General features: G+C 43.1%; 1 protein-coding gene across 1 annotated transcript in view; it reads right to left on the bottom strand.

The window, feature by feature from the left end:
- LOC141147854 (uromodulin-like) overlaps window positions 1-16,381 on the bottom strand; it is a 144,635-nt gene that overhangs the window by 10,978 nt on the left and 117,276 nt on the right. The gene's annotated exons all lie outside the window — the stretch shown is intronic.

The raw sequence follows: 16,381 nt of genomic DNA, 5'->3' as shown, positions 1-16,381 counted from the left end.
GTGGGGGAGCAGAGGGATGAGATCATCTCGCCCACCAGCCCGGATCACCACTCTTCTGCCCACACAGCGGGGCGCGCTACACTGCTGGAGGTGAGGCAGGACAGCAGAGAGATGAGCTCATTTCTCACCGGTGGCCCCGCATCACCGCTGTTCTTCCTCACTGGCATGTGCTGCCACCACAGTGGCAGGTGTGACAAACCACATCTGGTGACAGGTGGCAAAACAAATCTGGTGGCAGGTGGCAAACCAAATCTGGTGGCAGGTGGCAAACACATCTGGTGGCAGACGACGTGGCAAGCAACAATACACATCTAGTGGCAGGTGATGTGGCATACTACATCTGATGGCAGGTGGCAAACCACATCTGGTGGAAGGTGGCAAAACAAATCTGGTGGCAGGTGGAAAACCACATCTAGTGGCAGGTGGCAAACCAAATCTGGTGGCAGGTGGAAAACCACATCTGGTGGCAGGTGGCATGGCAATCGACAATCCACATCTGGTGGCAGGTGCCAATCCACATCTGGTGGCAGGTGGTGTGTCCAAGTGACAAACTGCATCTGGTGGCAGATGGCATTCCACATCTGGTGGCAGGCAATATGGCAAGCGACAATTCACATCTGGTGGCAGGTGACATGGCAAGTAACAATCCACATCTGGTGGCAGGTGATGTGGCAAGTGGCAAACTGCATCTGGAGGCAGGCGACGTGGAAAGTGTAAAACCAAATCTGGTGGCAGGCAAGGTGGCAAGTGACACTCTGCATCTGGTGGCAGATTCTGCATTATGGTAAGTTGAAGTATTTCATTTTATATTACAATATAATGACAGAAATAATGTGCTTCAATCATCCTGACACCATATCAGCCATGGTGCTGTGATGATTGAAACGCTAACACCAGTCATTTCCCCGACAAATTGCCCACGAAAAGCCGCATAAACCCCATCCGGGCCTTGGCACGCTTTTATTCCACAACACCGGTCCTCGTGCCAAAAAGGTTGGAGACCACTGCTCTAAGGCTTTAGGTTAAAGTTATCTTTATCATCATATAAAATTACCATATATTTAAAAATGTATTTTTTTATGATCTATAAAAATTCTACTTGTACTAAAACATTGAATAATAGTTACACACTTGAAACGGATATTGCAAATCATTCTGAATTTTTAAAAAAGGAAGATCAGTAATGACTATTAATATCACAGCTCAATCTGATACCTCTAGTGGAGGGTGAATGTTCTTGGATTCTATTTTAAATGCAAATTGTGAATGTTATTGTGAACCCATTGAAGTCAATAAGAGGCAAGTCTTGAAAATCAAATATTTCCATTTTCAAGGCTAATAGGCAAGAAATTGTCAAACAAAGGGTATGGATAGTGGGGCACTGCCCTGGGGGGACATGCACCATAGCAAATAAATAAATGAATAAATATGTGGCTACAAGAGAAGCAACTCTTTTAATAATGTCTAAAATGAAAAAATAAACATGCATAATTCTGTTAAATAACATGTTTAGGGGATGAAATGTTTCACCTGTAGGATGCACTAAAGTAAAAGTGACCTTCCAAAAGAAAAAAAATACGTGGATCATGTGTGATGCTGTTAACTCCACATGAATAAACCCCCCACAAACACGCACATACACACACACATAATTTGGAAAGGATTTAAAAGGTTAAAGATAACAGATTTTAAGATAGTTCCAATGCAAAGAAACAAAACAGAAAACAAGATACGAATCCTCTGAAATCCATACAAAACCTTTGCATGATCATGCATGCTTGTTGGTCAGGAAAGAGAGGGGCTTCAAGCATAAGCCCCCTTTTATTTTATTTTTTTTTTCTAACTTTATTTTATCAATATGTGTCATACACAAAGAAGCAAAAATATTTTCCCTACTCAATAGGGATATACATTAACAAATTTTATTTCCAAACCTTTATCTACCCTTACCCTCCACCCCCCCCACCCCCCACCCCACTCCTAGACCCATTTCTCCTCTTCTCTAAGTAATCTTAATCTCACTATATTTCTTTGTTGATTTAAAATTTTTCCACTTTTCCCATCTCTTAATGAATCCCTCTCTAGAGTCCTCATGGTTATATCTTAGATGTTCCATGTTATATATCTCTATATATATAAGCCCCCTTTTAAACCACACCAGGCCACATGCATCAGCATTGGGAGGGCAACATTGGGGGGTACCTTGCCAGGCCCTTCCACCTGGCAAGACAACATATCCCCATGTTGATGGTGACAAGAGTCTCTTCCCCCCAGTGGTTTTGAGGGTCTTGGGGGACTTGTCACATTCTGGAATCCCCATTTAAAATAAACAGGGTAGCAATGAACCAAACTGCCTTGGGTTTGGTTTCAGCAGTGTTATGCAAACATTAAAGATGTTCAGATGCCAAAAAAGAGATGATTATCCCCCATGAGGGTTTTTTTAGCAGCCAACAATGTTTGAAAAGATGTATTAAAGAAGTAGCATAGTAAGTAGTTTTTATTTTCACAAAGTATCAAAAAATATTGCTCTGGACATAAACAGTCAAAACATGAGCTGTAGTACAAAAGTGATGAACAATAAAAACAGCGCCAATGGCATAGCAGTATACAATAATAATACACGATGATGGTTACACCATAGAAACAGTAGTACATAAATCTTGTGTGTGAGATCTTGACGCGTTTCGACCCCAGCGGGTCTTCTTCAGAGGATATAACTAAACTGCAAAGGTATCAGCATATGTTAAAATTCTTAATTAAGAGATGGAAAAGAAAAAACTTTAAGCAAGTGTTTTTATATATTTATATTTACCGGTCGCATTATATTAAGCCATGGTAGCCTCTGTATGGTAAAAACTCCCCTTTACTTAATCCCAATGTCTCCCAACGGTTGGCCCAGTCAGCAAGGGGGTCGCCAATGCGTGCCTTACGAGGAGTCACACACCAAATGGTCCCCAAGGTTCAGGGAGGGCAGCAGAGGAGGAGGGCATGAGCGGCACCTATAGTAAAGTATCATATGTGATGAGTGAACACCTCGGAAAGAATGAATGAAGAATTTCCATATGTGTTTATACATCATTATGTTTATACGTATGCGCTATATAGATTGATATAAAATATTGCAATGGTCTATATAAGAGAACCAATAAAAGGAAAGAAAGAAAGGAAAAGAAAAGGGAAGAAAATAAACCAAGTGAGAAGAATATGGGTAAGGACTGGGAGGGGGGAAGGGGAAAAAAGGGAGGGGGGGAGGGGGAAGAGGAAAAAAAGGGGGGGGGAGATGAAGGAGGGGGGCCTATGGGTGTGATAGTGAGGGAAGGGACAGAAAAAGAAGGAAAACATAGGCCAATTCCAGTTACACATGGGGTGAAAAAAATGTGGCAAATTATGCTAAAAACATATGTAGGTAAATTGAATTAAATTCAATTAAATTCAATTAAATAGGAGTGCCAAGTGAAGATAGTGAAGTGAAGGGGCCAGTGAAAAGCTGAGCTGTGTCCGAACACCACAATAAAAATAATCAAACCATGTGCAAATGAAGAGCACCCTGAAACCATGCAAATAAAGAAAAGTGAAGGTGAGTGAGTAGTGTAAGTGGACTAGAGGAATTTACCTTGACTGGTGTAAGGACAATCGTTTCGATTGAAGGAGATATGTGCACAGTGTTGGGCAATCTACAACATCAAAGTTCATAACAGTGAGTAAATTGTCCATAGTATTAGAATATAAACAAACAGCCATGGAGTGATCCACACACCATTGGATTTTATGAAATTGTATAGATTGTATAAACAGTCTTAACGGTCCACAAAGGGCTCTACCAACATGCAAGCGTCCAATGGAGCATTGGAGATAACACTGAAATCCCCATAATGCTCAGTCTACCTATATGTGTGAACTAATTTACCTCAATGACATGCAGGTGCCGTCAATCCACTCCTCCATTGCCCCCCCCCCCCCGGTAGGGAAAGTGGCGTTTGGCGTCACTTCGTGTATGGTTCCCCCGGCATTCTGGAAGAAGAAAGTCCCGGCTCCGCCGTTGTTTCCGCCACAGTTGTTAGAGCGCTGTGACATCACGCGCATACGCGGGCATGGTCACGGCATCCGGGAACGATCTGGAATGCTGCTGGCAGGGAAAAAGTGCACCCCAGGTGGTGCTGCCACCTGGAGGGTGCTTGGGGAGGCACAGGGCCCTTGCGCCTCCCCACCCTGCCAGGAAGACATGCAGTAGCAGATCATCTCCCTCGCTGAACCGGCAAACCTGGGATGTGTTGACAAGCTATGAGGGAGGTGGATAACGGGATAAGAGGCCAACCACCAGTATTACATAGCACACCGATATTGATGCATATTGTATACACTACCAATGGCAAACATACATAATTACAACATAAATAAATATACATAATAAGAAAATCTTTATAAACTGTGAGCTATTAAGGTGCAAAGCAGGGTCCACATGTGGATAAAGATGATGAATAATTATTACCAATGATGTTCCAAGTAAATTCATCTTAATGGTATAGCGGACAAAGTGGAATTGCATGCTTAACCACTTAAATACCAGGCACTTAGACACCTTCCCACCCAGGGCAATTTTCAGCTTTCAGCACTGTCGCAATTTGAATGACAATTGCGCGGTCATACAACACTGTACCCAAACAAATTTTTTATCATTTTGTTCCCACAAATAGAGCTTTCTTTTGGTGGTATTTGATCACCTCTGTGGTTTTTATTTTTTATGCAACAATAAAAAAAGACCGAAAATTTTGAAAAAAAACAAGTTTTTCTTTGTTTCTGTTAAAACTTTTTGTAAATAAGTACGTTTTCTTCTCCAATGATGGGCACTGATATGGCTGCACTGACGGGCACTGATGGGCACCGATGAGGTGGCACTGATGAGGTGGCACTGACGGGCACTGATAGGCAGCACTGATGGGCACTGATAGGTGGCACTGATGGGCACTGATAGGTGGCACTGGTATGCGGCACTGATAGGCACTCATAGGTGGCACCGATGGGCACTCATAGGCAGCACTGATGGGCACTCGTAGGTGGCATTGATAGGCACTCGTAGGTGGCATTGATAGTTGGCACAGATGGGCACTGATAGGTGGACACTGATGGGCATGGATGGGCACTGATCCGTGGCACTGATGACCGTGACTGATGGCACTGATTCCCCCACAAATGGGCACTGATTGGCACAGATTGGGCATTGACTGGGCACACTGGGCACATGTGGATGGCCATGGGGTACATACCTGGCCATCCACATGTTGCCCCTTCCCTGGTGGCCCTAGTGGCAATACCTGGTGGTCCAGTGTGGTGATCTGAGGGGGGGCTGCGCTGATAAGCAATCAGCGCAGACCCCCCTGCCAGGAGAGCCGCCGATCGGCTCTCCTCTACTCGCGTCTGTCAGACGCAAGTGAGGAAGAGCCGATCAATGGCTCTTCCTATTGACATCGTGATCAGCCATGATTGGACACGGCTGATCACGTGGTAAAGAGCCTCCACCGGAGATTGGTGTTGTGGTGTGTCAGACTGACACACCGATCCACCGATCGCCGTGATGCGCGCCCCCACGGGCGCGCGGCGGCATGTTATCCTGCTGGACGTCATATGACGCCCAGTCAGGGTAACTAAACCACCGCCCAGCCATCATCTGCTATGGGCCGGGCGGGAAGTGGTTAAATGCCGTCCCACTTATCCAATTTGGAGAAACATTTAACACCATCGGTAGAACCAATAAATTGAAATGTAGGGTAAGGAGCATATCCCGGGTGGATTCCAAAAGGTTCCAACCAACATGTCTATCACTGGTCGCGCAGTATGATGAAATATAATAAAATAAATAATTAAATGGGGGCGTGTGTATTACCATAAGGTACAGGGTATACAAGATAAAAAGAAAAAGAAAAGGAATGAAAAAGGGGAGTGCCTGGAAGATAAAGACCCTGGTTATGTAAGTTCGAATTACATATCTATCCTGTGATGGTATTTCCCAGCCCTAAGAATGTTCGGGAATAGGATACCATAATCATTGTGTTTTACCTGAGGAAAAACCTCGTAAAAAAGGGGCAAACAAAATGGATTCGTTGAGGCCAGGAGGTGAGGTGGCCTGTAGTTGAAATATCCATTTCTGTTCTTTTTGTAATAAAACCTTGTTCCAGTCGCCTCCTCTGTGTGGAATGTGCATCCTGTAAAGAGCTGTACGTAAATGTTACTTTGGGTACTGTGTAGTTGTGTACGGGAAGATATGGATTACCTATTTGCATGCTGTACATGTGTTTGAATATACGTTTCCAGAATTCCTGCTTCGTTTTTCCTATATAATAGGCGCCACATTCACACTCCATGAAGTATACCATGCCTCGAGTCTGGCAATTCACGAAGTGTGTGGGCTTAAATGTTTCTCCACTGGGAAGATGAAAAGTCTTTTCTTTGGTGATAGCGCCGGTGTGGAAGGTGCTATCTACCATGTTATAGAATGTAGAGTTATACTGATTGATATTAAGAACAGAAATTTGTGTAACACAAATTTCTGTTCTTAATATCAATCAGTATAACTCTATATTCCATAACATGGTAGATAGCGCCTTCCACACCGGCGCTATCACCAAGGATCTTTACGAATTTATTAGGACCCAACATCCCAAAGTGGCTACTTTTATAGCCTACCCAAGATCCACAAGAACCCCAAAAATCCTACTGGTCGTCCCATTGTCTCCGGCAATGGGGCCATGTTAGAAAATTTGAGTCGTGTCATAGATGCTCACCTTCAACCTCTTGTCCTATCATTGCCATCCTTTGTCGGAGATACCATACAGTTTTTACAACTAATCAATGATCTCACACTTTCAGACCAGTCCATTCTTGTTACTATTGATGTGGAGGCTCTATACAGCAGTATTCCCCACACCTCCGGTCTTTCTGTTGTGCAGAGGGCTCTTCAACATAATTCACGTTACGATTCTGCATTAAATGCATTCATCCTCAGTGGCCTGCAATACATATTGTATCACAACTATTTCAGTTTTGATAACTCCCACTACCTTCAGGTGCAGGGCGTAGCTATGGGTACATGTTGTGCCCCATCCTACGCCAATCTGTACCTGGGGGAGTGGTAGCAGTCCCTCCTGGATGACGAGAGTCTTGTCTCATACACCAGCCACATCTCCAAGTGGTTGAGGTATATTGACGACTGGGAGGGACCGGAGGCCAAACTAATTGAATTTTTTAATTTGATTAACATCAGTGATCAGTATTTAAAATTCACCATGACCTATAATCACGATAGTGTCACATTTTTGGACGTTTCGCTCTCAACCACACCTGAAGGGAAGTTATCCAGTACCCTTTTCCGCAAGGTGACTGCTGGTAACACGGTACTTCATGCGGACAGTTTCCATCCCGTACCTCTTAAAAATTCCATCCCCTATGGGCAGTACTTGCGACTTTGTTGCAACTGCTCCAATGATAGCTTGTTCATAAGGGAGGCTGAAAACCTCCAAAGTCGTCTCCTAGCTCGTGGATACAGTTGATCATGCCTCAAGAAGGCATACAACCAAACTATAAGACAATCTTGATCTAATCTGTTGTCCAAATCCAAATCTCCTAAGAGCTTTGATTCTAACCCCACTCGCATTGTAATGCGTTACTCACGCCAACATGTGGCCATTAAAAACATCTTACAGCGACATTGGAACATCCTAACGGATGACCCCAGTCTTAGACATTTTGTTTCTAACCAACCAGCCATAACTTATAAGTGAGCCACTTCAATAAAGAACAGACTTGTCCAAAGTGAGTATAAAAACGAAAACAAAAGATCAAAACATTGCTCCATAGTTGGCTCTTTCCCATGTGGGCATTGTTCGTATTGTTTACTAATCAGAAAAGAAAAGACTTTTCATCTTCCCAATGGAGAAACATTTAAGCCCACACACTTCGTGAATTGCCAGACTCGAGGGTTGGTATACTTCATGGAGTGTGAATGTGGCACCTATTATATAGGAAAAACGAAGCAGGAATTCTGGAAACGTATATCCAAACACATGTACAGTATGCAAATAGGTAACCCATATCTTCCGTAGGAAGACATGTTGTTTCTGTACACGAATACACAGTACCCAAAGTAACATTGACAACTGTTTACAGGATGCACATTCCACACAGAGGAGGTGACTGGAACAAGGTTTTATAACAAAAAAAACAGAAATGGTTATTTCAACTACAGGCCACCTCACCTCCTGGCCTCAACTAATCCATTTTGTTTGCCCCTTTTTTACGAGGTTTTTCCTCAGGTAAAACACAATGATTATGGTATCCTATTCCCGAACATTCTTAGGGCTGGGAATTACCATCACAGGATACACATGTCATTCGAACTTACATAACCAGGGTCTTTATCTTCCAGGCACTCCCCTTTTTCATTCCTTTTCTTTTTCTTTTTATCTTGTATACCCTGTACCTTGTGGTAATACGCACGCCCCCATTTAATTATTTATTTTATTATATTTCATCATACTGTGCGATAAGTGATAGACGTGTTGGTTGGGGAACCTTTTGGAATCCACCCGGGATATGCTCCATACCCTACATTTCAATTTATTAGTTTTTACGATGGTTTTAAATGTTTCTCCAAATTGGATAAGTGGGACGGCATTTAAGCATGCGATTCCACTTTATCCGCTATACCATTAAGATGAATTTACTTGGACCCTGCTTTGCACCTTAATAGCTCACAGTTTATAAAGATTTTCTTATTATGTATATTTGTTTATGTTGTAATTATGTATGTTTGCCATTGGTAGTGTATACAATATGCATCAATATCGGTGTGCCATGTAATACTGGTGGTTGGCCTCTTATCCCGTTATCTTTCTCCCTCATAGCTTGTCAACACATCCCAGGTTTGCCAATTCAGCGAGGGAGATGATCTGCTACTGCATGTCTTCCTGGCAGGGTGGGGAGGCGCAAGGGCCCTGTGCCTCCCCAAGCACCCTCCAGGTGGCAGCACCACCTGGGGTGCACTTTTCCCCTGCCAGCAGCATTCCGGATCGTTCCCGGATGCCGTGACCATGCCCGCGGGTGCGCGTGATGTCATGGCGCTTTCACAATTGCGTGGAAATGACGGTAGAGCCGAGACTTTCTTCTTCCGGAAGGCCCGGGGAACCATACACGAAGTGACGCCAAGCGCCACTTTCCCTATCGGGGGGACCAATGGAGCAGTGGATTGACAGCACCTGCATGTCATTGAGGTAAATTAGTTCACCCATATAGGTAGATTGAGCATTATGGGGGTTTTAGTATTATCCCCAATGCTCCATCGGACGCTTGCATGTTGGTAGAGCCCTTTGTGGACCGGTAAGACTGTTTATACAATTTCATAAAATCCAATGGTGTGTGGATCACACCATGGCTGTTTGTTTATATTCTAATACTGTGGACAATTTACTCACTGATATGAACTTTGATGTTGTAGATTGCCCCACACTATGCACATTTCTCCTTCAATCGAAACGATTGTCCTTACACCAGTCAAGGTAAATTCGTCTAGTCCACTTACACTACTCACTCACCTTCACTTTTCTTTATTTGCATGGCTTCAGGGTGCTCTTCATTTGCACATGGTTTGATTATTTTTATTGTGGTGTTCGGACACAGCTCAGCTTTTCACTGGCCCCTTCACTTCTCTATCTTCACTTGGCACTCCTATTTAATTTATTTTAATTCAATTTACCTACATATATTTTTAGCATAATTTGCCACATTTATTTCACCCCATGTGTAACTGGAATTGGTCTATGTTTTCCTTCTTTTTCTTTTTCTGTCCCTTCCCTCACTATCACACCCATAGCCCCCCTCCTTCATCCTCCCCCCTTCCCCCCTTTTTTTTTTTCTCTTCCCCCTCCCTCCCCTCCCTTTTTTCCCCTTCCCCCCTCCCTGTCATTACCCATATTCTTCTCACTTGGTTTCTTTTCTTCCCTTTTCTTTTCCTTTCTTTCTTTACTTTTATTGGTTCTCTTATATAGACCATTCAGATGCAATATTTGATATCAATCTATATAGCGCATATGCATAAACATAGTAATGTATAAACACATATGGAAATTCCTCAATCATTCTTTCCGAGGTGTTCACTCATCACCTACAATACTTTACTATAGGTGCCGCTCATGCCCTCCTCCTCTGCTGCCCTCCCTGAACCTTGGGGACCATTTGGGGTGTGACTCCTCGTAAGGCACGCATAGGCAACCCCCTTGCTGACTGGGCCGTTGGGAGACGTTGGGATTAAGTAAAGGGGAGTTTTTCCCATACAGAGGCTACCATGGCTTAATATAATGCGACCGGTAAATATAAATATATAAAAACACTTGCTTAAAGTTTTTTTCTTTTCCATCTCTTAATTAAGAATTTTAACATATGCTGATACCTTTGCAGTTTAGTTATATCCTCTGAAGAAGACCCGCTGGGGTCGAAACACGTCAGTTCTCACACACAAGATTTATGTACTACTGTTTCTATGGTGTAACCATCATCGTGTATTATTATTGTATACTGCTATGCCATTGGCACTGTTTTTATTGTTCATCGCTTTTGTACTACAGCTCATGTTTTGACTGTTTATGTCCAGAGCAATACTTTTTGATACTTTGTGAAAATAAAAACTACTTACTATGCTACTTCTTTAATACATTTTTTCAAACTTTGTTGGCTGCTAAAAAAACCCTCATAGGGGATAATCATCTCTTTTTTGACAGTCCAACTGGGGTGTGCAGCTATTTTTTGTCTTTTCTCCTATGAGTGTTTTCTTCCTTTTAGATGTTCAGATGCCAACCCAAGACCGCACAGAAATCATTGGGAGACAAATCTGTCAAAAAAATTACCATTTTCTGGGTTAAAAGGCAAGGGAGTCTTTAAAAATAACATGGGTGGGCACTGCCCTTGGGAATATGGAACAATGTAAAAATAAAAAAAAAATACATTACATTTCATTCATTCATGTGCAGTGATTTTTTCTAAATACTTAAAACATGAACATTTTCCAGTTCCTTTAAAAAGCATGCTGGGGGGGATGCAATAATAAAATTGCCAGCAAATGACATTTCATTGCCGGCTTCTTTAAAAAAAAAATCAGCACACAGACCCTTCCAAGGGTCTTCAATGTATTTATTGGGAGCTTATTGGGAGCTTTGGAGGGGCCACTGTCCTTTTTTTCTTTGTAAATGTCACTTAGCACACTCTACAGCAAGAGTCTGGTATGAGTTTTTAGGTGGTACTACACAGAAAAAAAAGGTGTGAGGTCAGTGATAAGGACACAGCCGGTGCAAGCACCAACTGCTTATTTAGCAACCACTGACAGCAGGAAGCTGTCCCATTTGTTCACACTGAACGCTCCAAACATTCAGCATTCAGACACATGTCTGAACAGTCAGCTCATCCCAAAATGAGTAAACCTGATTGAGTGTGGGGTACATACAGTAATATCCCTCATTACACATCCACAAAAAAAAAAAAAAAAACACCAATGTAAATCCACACACGCATGCTGCAATAATGTCCTCTATAAAAAAAATGTCCACAGTGTAAATTCTTCGTCAGTCATCTTATCCAGTGATGCAGATCCATTCATGGCCATATTTGGTCAATAATGTCAGTCAACATCCATTTGTTTCCAATCAGCTCCTGGCTGGTGAATCATCCATCCGGCAGCAGAATGAGGCTGGATTTGTATCACTGGTTGATAGGACACCTTTGGCCACCAGCACCCTAGTGACCAACAAGGGGGTTGGATGCACAGCCCTAAGCACCAAGCACCAAACTTAGATTCTGGTTCCTTAGTGATGTTACGTCCAGCCAGCGGTGGAACACACACAAGGTTGCGCAAACCAAGCCATTTCTAGGAGCGAGCCAACTGCCCTGCACAAACTGTGTCAGTGTCTCTGAAACACTGCAAGTGTGATTTTAAAATTTTTATACAATAAACAAGACTTACTACACTATACGGATTCTCTTTCCTTCATGTGTGAGTGGTGATAACATAGGAAGAAACAGAGGATCGATGGTTACATCTCCCCATTCACCAGGTTAAAGAGGAAGTAAAGGCTCGTTATTCTTTGTTCTGACCTGCAGAAGGAAAGCATTAATGTGCTAGTATGCATCGCATACTAGCACATTATGTTAAACTTACCTGCAAACAAAGCCCTCGTTGTCCCTGCTGGAGGCTGCATCCATCTTTACCCGTCTTCCTTTCGGGTCCGTGGACTCCGGCTGTGTGGCTGGCTGGAGTTATGTGATATCACTCCCACACATGAGCATGAGAGCCACCAGTCACGGCACAGGATTCTGAAGAAATGGCACGGGTGTCTATTCCTTCAGAGCGCATGCGCCAATGATGTAATCAGGTGCATATACAGTAAAAATCTCCAAACGGCGCACGTTTAGGAGATATTTACACAACCTACTTTAATATAGGCTTACCTATAGGTACAAACAATACACGGAAGTTTACTTCCTCTTTAAGCCTAATAGACCCACATGCTGTATTGCTAAGAGGTCCATATTATCTGGTGAGTAAAAGCACAAAGGGGTTGTGTGGAGCACAGTTCATCTAGTGACCGTATGGAAGAAAGTCTTTGGTGACTTTTTACTTTGGACTTTAGAAATATTTGTTTGTATTATACAATTTGCTAGATTATACATATTGTGTATGCAGAGTTGTGGCACTTTAGTTGGCTTGTTGCAATTTTTATTTGTTTGCACTGTGGCTTGATGTGTACTAAGCACCAAGCTGCCACATTTAGCCATGGCAGCAATACCAGCATTACATGTATGGTCTCCAGAAGTAACTGGAGGTTCCCTTCAGGTTATTTAATTTGCCCGCTCTGTGAACAGTGATCAGCCAGAGTTCATGATGATCCCTGTGTTGCCACAAACTCAAGTCCCATCCCATCCTACAGTACTTCCAACTTTTTATCCAAACCTAAGGAACACACTCCTGGCAGATGTTAAATTCTGGTAGTCTGTCCCTCATTGTAATCACTTTCTGTCTAAAAAGTGTTACACAATAATCTTCTATATTACAGAGAAAACTAATTGTAATGTGCGTTGCATTCATTCTAAGCGGGAAATTGTGCAAAGTAAAAAAAGAAATGTAATTTACTTCACACATGATTGGTTTATCAAAATGCATAAGACTTTAGTTCAATTAGTAACAACAAATAAAATCCTTTACCAAACAGGAATAGTTCAATTCTGATGCCGCGTACACACGGTCGGACTTTTCGTCTACAAAAGTCCGACAGCCTGTCCGACAGACTTCCGACGTACCTTCGGCGGACTTGCGGCAGACTTTCTTACGAACGGACTTGCACACACACGACCACACAAAAGTACGACAGCCTAGTACGCGGTGACGTACACCAAGTCCGACGAGACTATAAAACGGAAGTTCAATAGCCCGTACGACACCCTTTGGGCTCCTTCTGCTAATCTCGTGTTTATCTCGTGTTAGTAGAAGTTTGGTGAGAGACGATTCGCGCTTGTGAGACTCGTATTTTTCAGTTCGTTTTAACTGTTGTTCAGTCTGTGCTTGTGAGGTTTGTATCTGCTTTTCAGTGCGTTTGGTCAGTTGGCATTGAGAAATCTTTGTTTTATTGGCCGCTCGTTCCTGATTTTCAGGTCATTCTTCACAGGCCTTGCTGTTCTTCAGTGCGTTCTGTTTAGTGCGTTCTGACCAGCCGACCGTTTTGAAGCCATGTTACCTGTACGTACTCGTCGTAGAGCTCGTGCATTGTATGTGCTTGGTGCTGTAGTTTATTCTTCAGCCCAAGACCAGTCCATGAACAGGGCGAGGAGGAGTTCATGGACCAAGAATTGGTTGCTTCAGCGTGACCAGTTCTGTCACATGCCTTTGCTCCGTGAGATCCGTGAGAATAATCCTGAGGATTTCAGGAACTTTCTCCGGATGACGGACCCCGTTTTTGACCGTTTGTTGGCTTTGCTGACCCCCTATATCAGCAGGCAGGATACCTGCATGAGGCAAGCCATCACTCCGGAGCAGAGGCTGGTCGCTACCTTGCGGTATTTGGCCACAGGGAGAAGCCTGCAGGACCTTAAGTTCTCGACAGGCATCTCCCCCCAGGCTCTGGGGATCATTATCCCAGAGACCTGTTCTGCCATCATACAGGTCCTGCAGAAGGACTATATTAAGGTAAGATATTTTTCTTTTATTAGCATCACATGTTCTTTTATGTAATCTTTGATAATGTGATGTATTTCTTGCTTCAAACACTACTTACCATCATTGCAATATAGTGTGAATGTCCCCTTTTTATCCTCACACATGCTGGAATTTTTTACTGTTATTTTTTGTCATGCATGTATATTTTCCTTCAATAACCTTCCCAGCATGAAGTGATGGGAACATATCCACCTAGTCTACTCATTTGGAATGTATTTTGTTTGAGTGTATTTAGTGTGCTGCTAATGAGCAATTATCTAGATTTCACAACCCCCCCACCCCCCCCCCCACCACCTAAACTCACTCCAAATAGTGTGCTGCTAATGAGCAATTATCTAGATTTCACAACCCCCCCACCACCACCCCCCACCACCTAAACTCACTCCAAATAGTGTGCTGCTAATGAGCAATTATCTAGATTTCACAACCCCCCCACCCCCCCCACCTAAACTCACTCCAAATAGTGTGCTGCTAATGAGCAATTATCTAGATTTCACAACCCCCCCACCCCCCCCCCACCTAAACTCACTCCAAATAGTGTGCTGCTAATGAGCAATTATCTAGATTTCACAACCCCCCCACCCCCCCCACCTAAACTCACTCCAAATAGTGTGCTGCTAATGAGCAATTATCTAGATTTCACAACCCCCCCACCCCCACCCTCGTTAAAATTTGCTGGAATGTTCTGTGGTGTTGATTTGTCTAAAGCAAATATATGTTGCACTTTGCAAAATGCATGTGCACTCTACAAGTGCATTTGTTCCAGTGCTTTAGTAAATGAGCAGAAGCTCTGCTGATTTCCATCATCAAATCATATGCAAGCCTCAAAGTGTTTTCATTAATTGCCCTTGCATGTGATTGTGTACTCCTTGCAACATGAATGCCTTTTTACATTACCTCATTTACTGTAAGCTGGTTAGCAACTGCACCTGCAGAGTGCGACAACTGCAGTCTTGTAGCCTTTTTAGTCCCTAAATTCCTGCGTGTCCTAAAAGTAATTTTTTTTAGGGATTTCACAACCCCCTAAAATGTAATCAATGTTCCATCAGAGGGGGTGAGCAATCTGATAAGTGTGCCTTTCCATATTAGTTATTCCAGAACAATTAAATTATTGAATGTTATACTGATGCTGGGGAATAATGTTTTTAATTGTCTAATTTTCTTGCAATGTTAGCTTCCAAATTAATTGATTTTGGTTTTCTTGTTTGATTTCCCAGTTTCCTTCAACGCCACAGGAATGGCAGACTGTGGCATCCCATTTTGCCAGCCGTTGGGACTTTCCCAATTGTGGAGGGGCTATAGATGGGAAACATGTCCACATTGTGCCACCACCCCATTCGGGGTCATATTATTTTAATTATAAGGGGTTCCACAGTATTGTTTTAATGGCGGTGGTGTCGGCACACTATGATTTTTTATATGTGGACGTGGGGAAGAATGGCCGGATGTCGGATGGAGGAGTATTTGCCCAGACGGAGTTCTGCCAGCGTCTCCAGAGTGGTGGCCTGGGATTGCCACCTGATGAGGATAACGTGGAAGGACTCCCCTTTGTCTTCATTGCCGATGAAGCCTTCGCTCTCAGCAAGCACCTCATGAGGCCATTCCCCCAAAGAACCCTCACCCCGGAGAGGAGGGTTTTTAATTACCGGCTGGCCAGAGCTAGAAGAGTGGTTGAGAATGCGTTTGGAATTCTGGCCAGCCGGTTCCGCCTGTTTCAAACAGCCATTAATTTGGCGGAATACAAACTTAATTTTATCGTTTTATCGTGCTGCATTCTGCACAACTTTTTAAATAAGCATTCTCCAAATTATATAGGCACAGTTGGGCCTGAGGCCGGACAAATAGAAGCCAACCTTACAGGCCTGGATACTGTCCGTACTGGCTTGGCCCCCCAAAGTGCCCGTCAAGTTAGACAGCAATATGTTAATTATTTTATGGGTAGGGGGGCCATTGCAATGGGCCAGGATATATAATTGTTGACAATAAAAAAATTATTGATGAAATCTTGCATTATATTTATTGCTTGCCTTTCTTTTGGGCTGTCTCCTAGGTTATGGTCGAGCAGTTGTAGTGCCAACTGTATTGTAATTTTAAATGTCTAAATAAGCTCCATTGCCACTGTAAACAACTTTT

This window comes from Aquarana catesbeiana, linkage group LG06, assembly GCF_042186555.1.
Source record: "Aquarana catesbeiana isolate 2022-GZ linkage group LG06, ASM4218655v1, whole genome shotgun sequence".
NCBI classification, from domain to species: Eukaryota; Metazoa; Chordata; class Amphibia; order Anura; family Ranidae; genus Aquarana; species Aquarana catesbeiana.
This window is presented reverse-complemented; position numbering and strand designations above follow the sequence as displayed.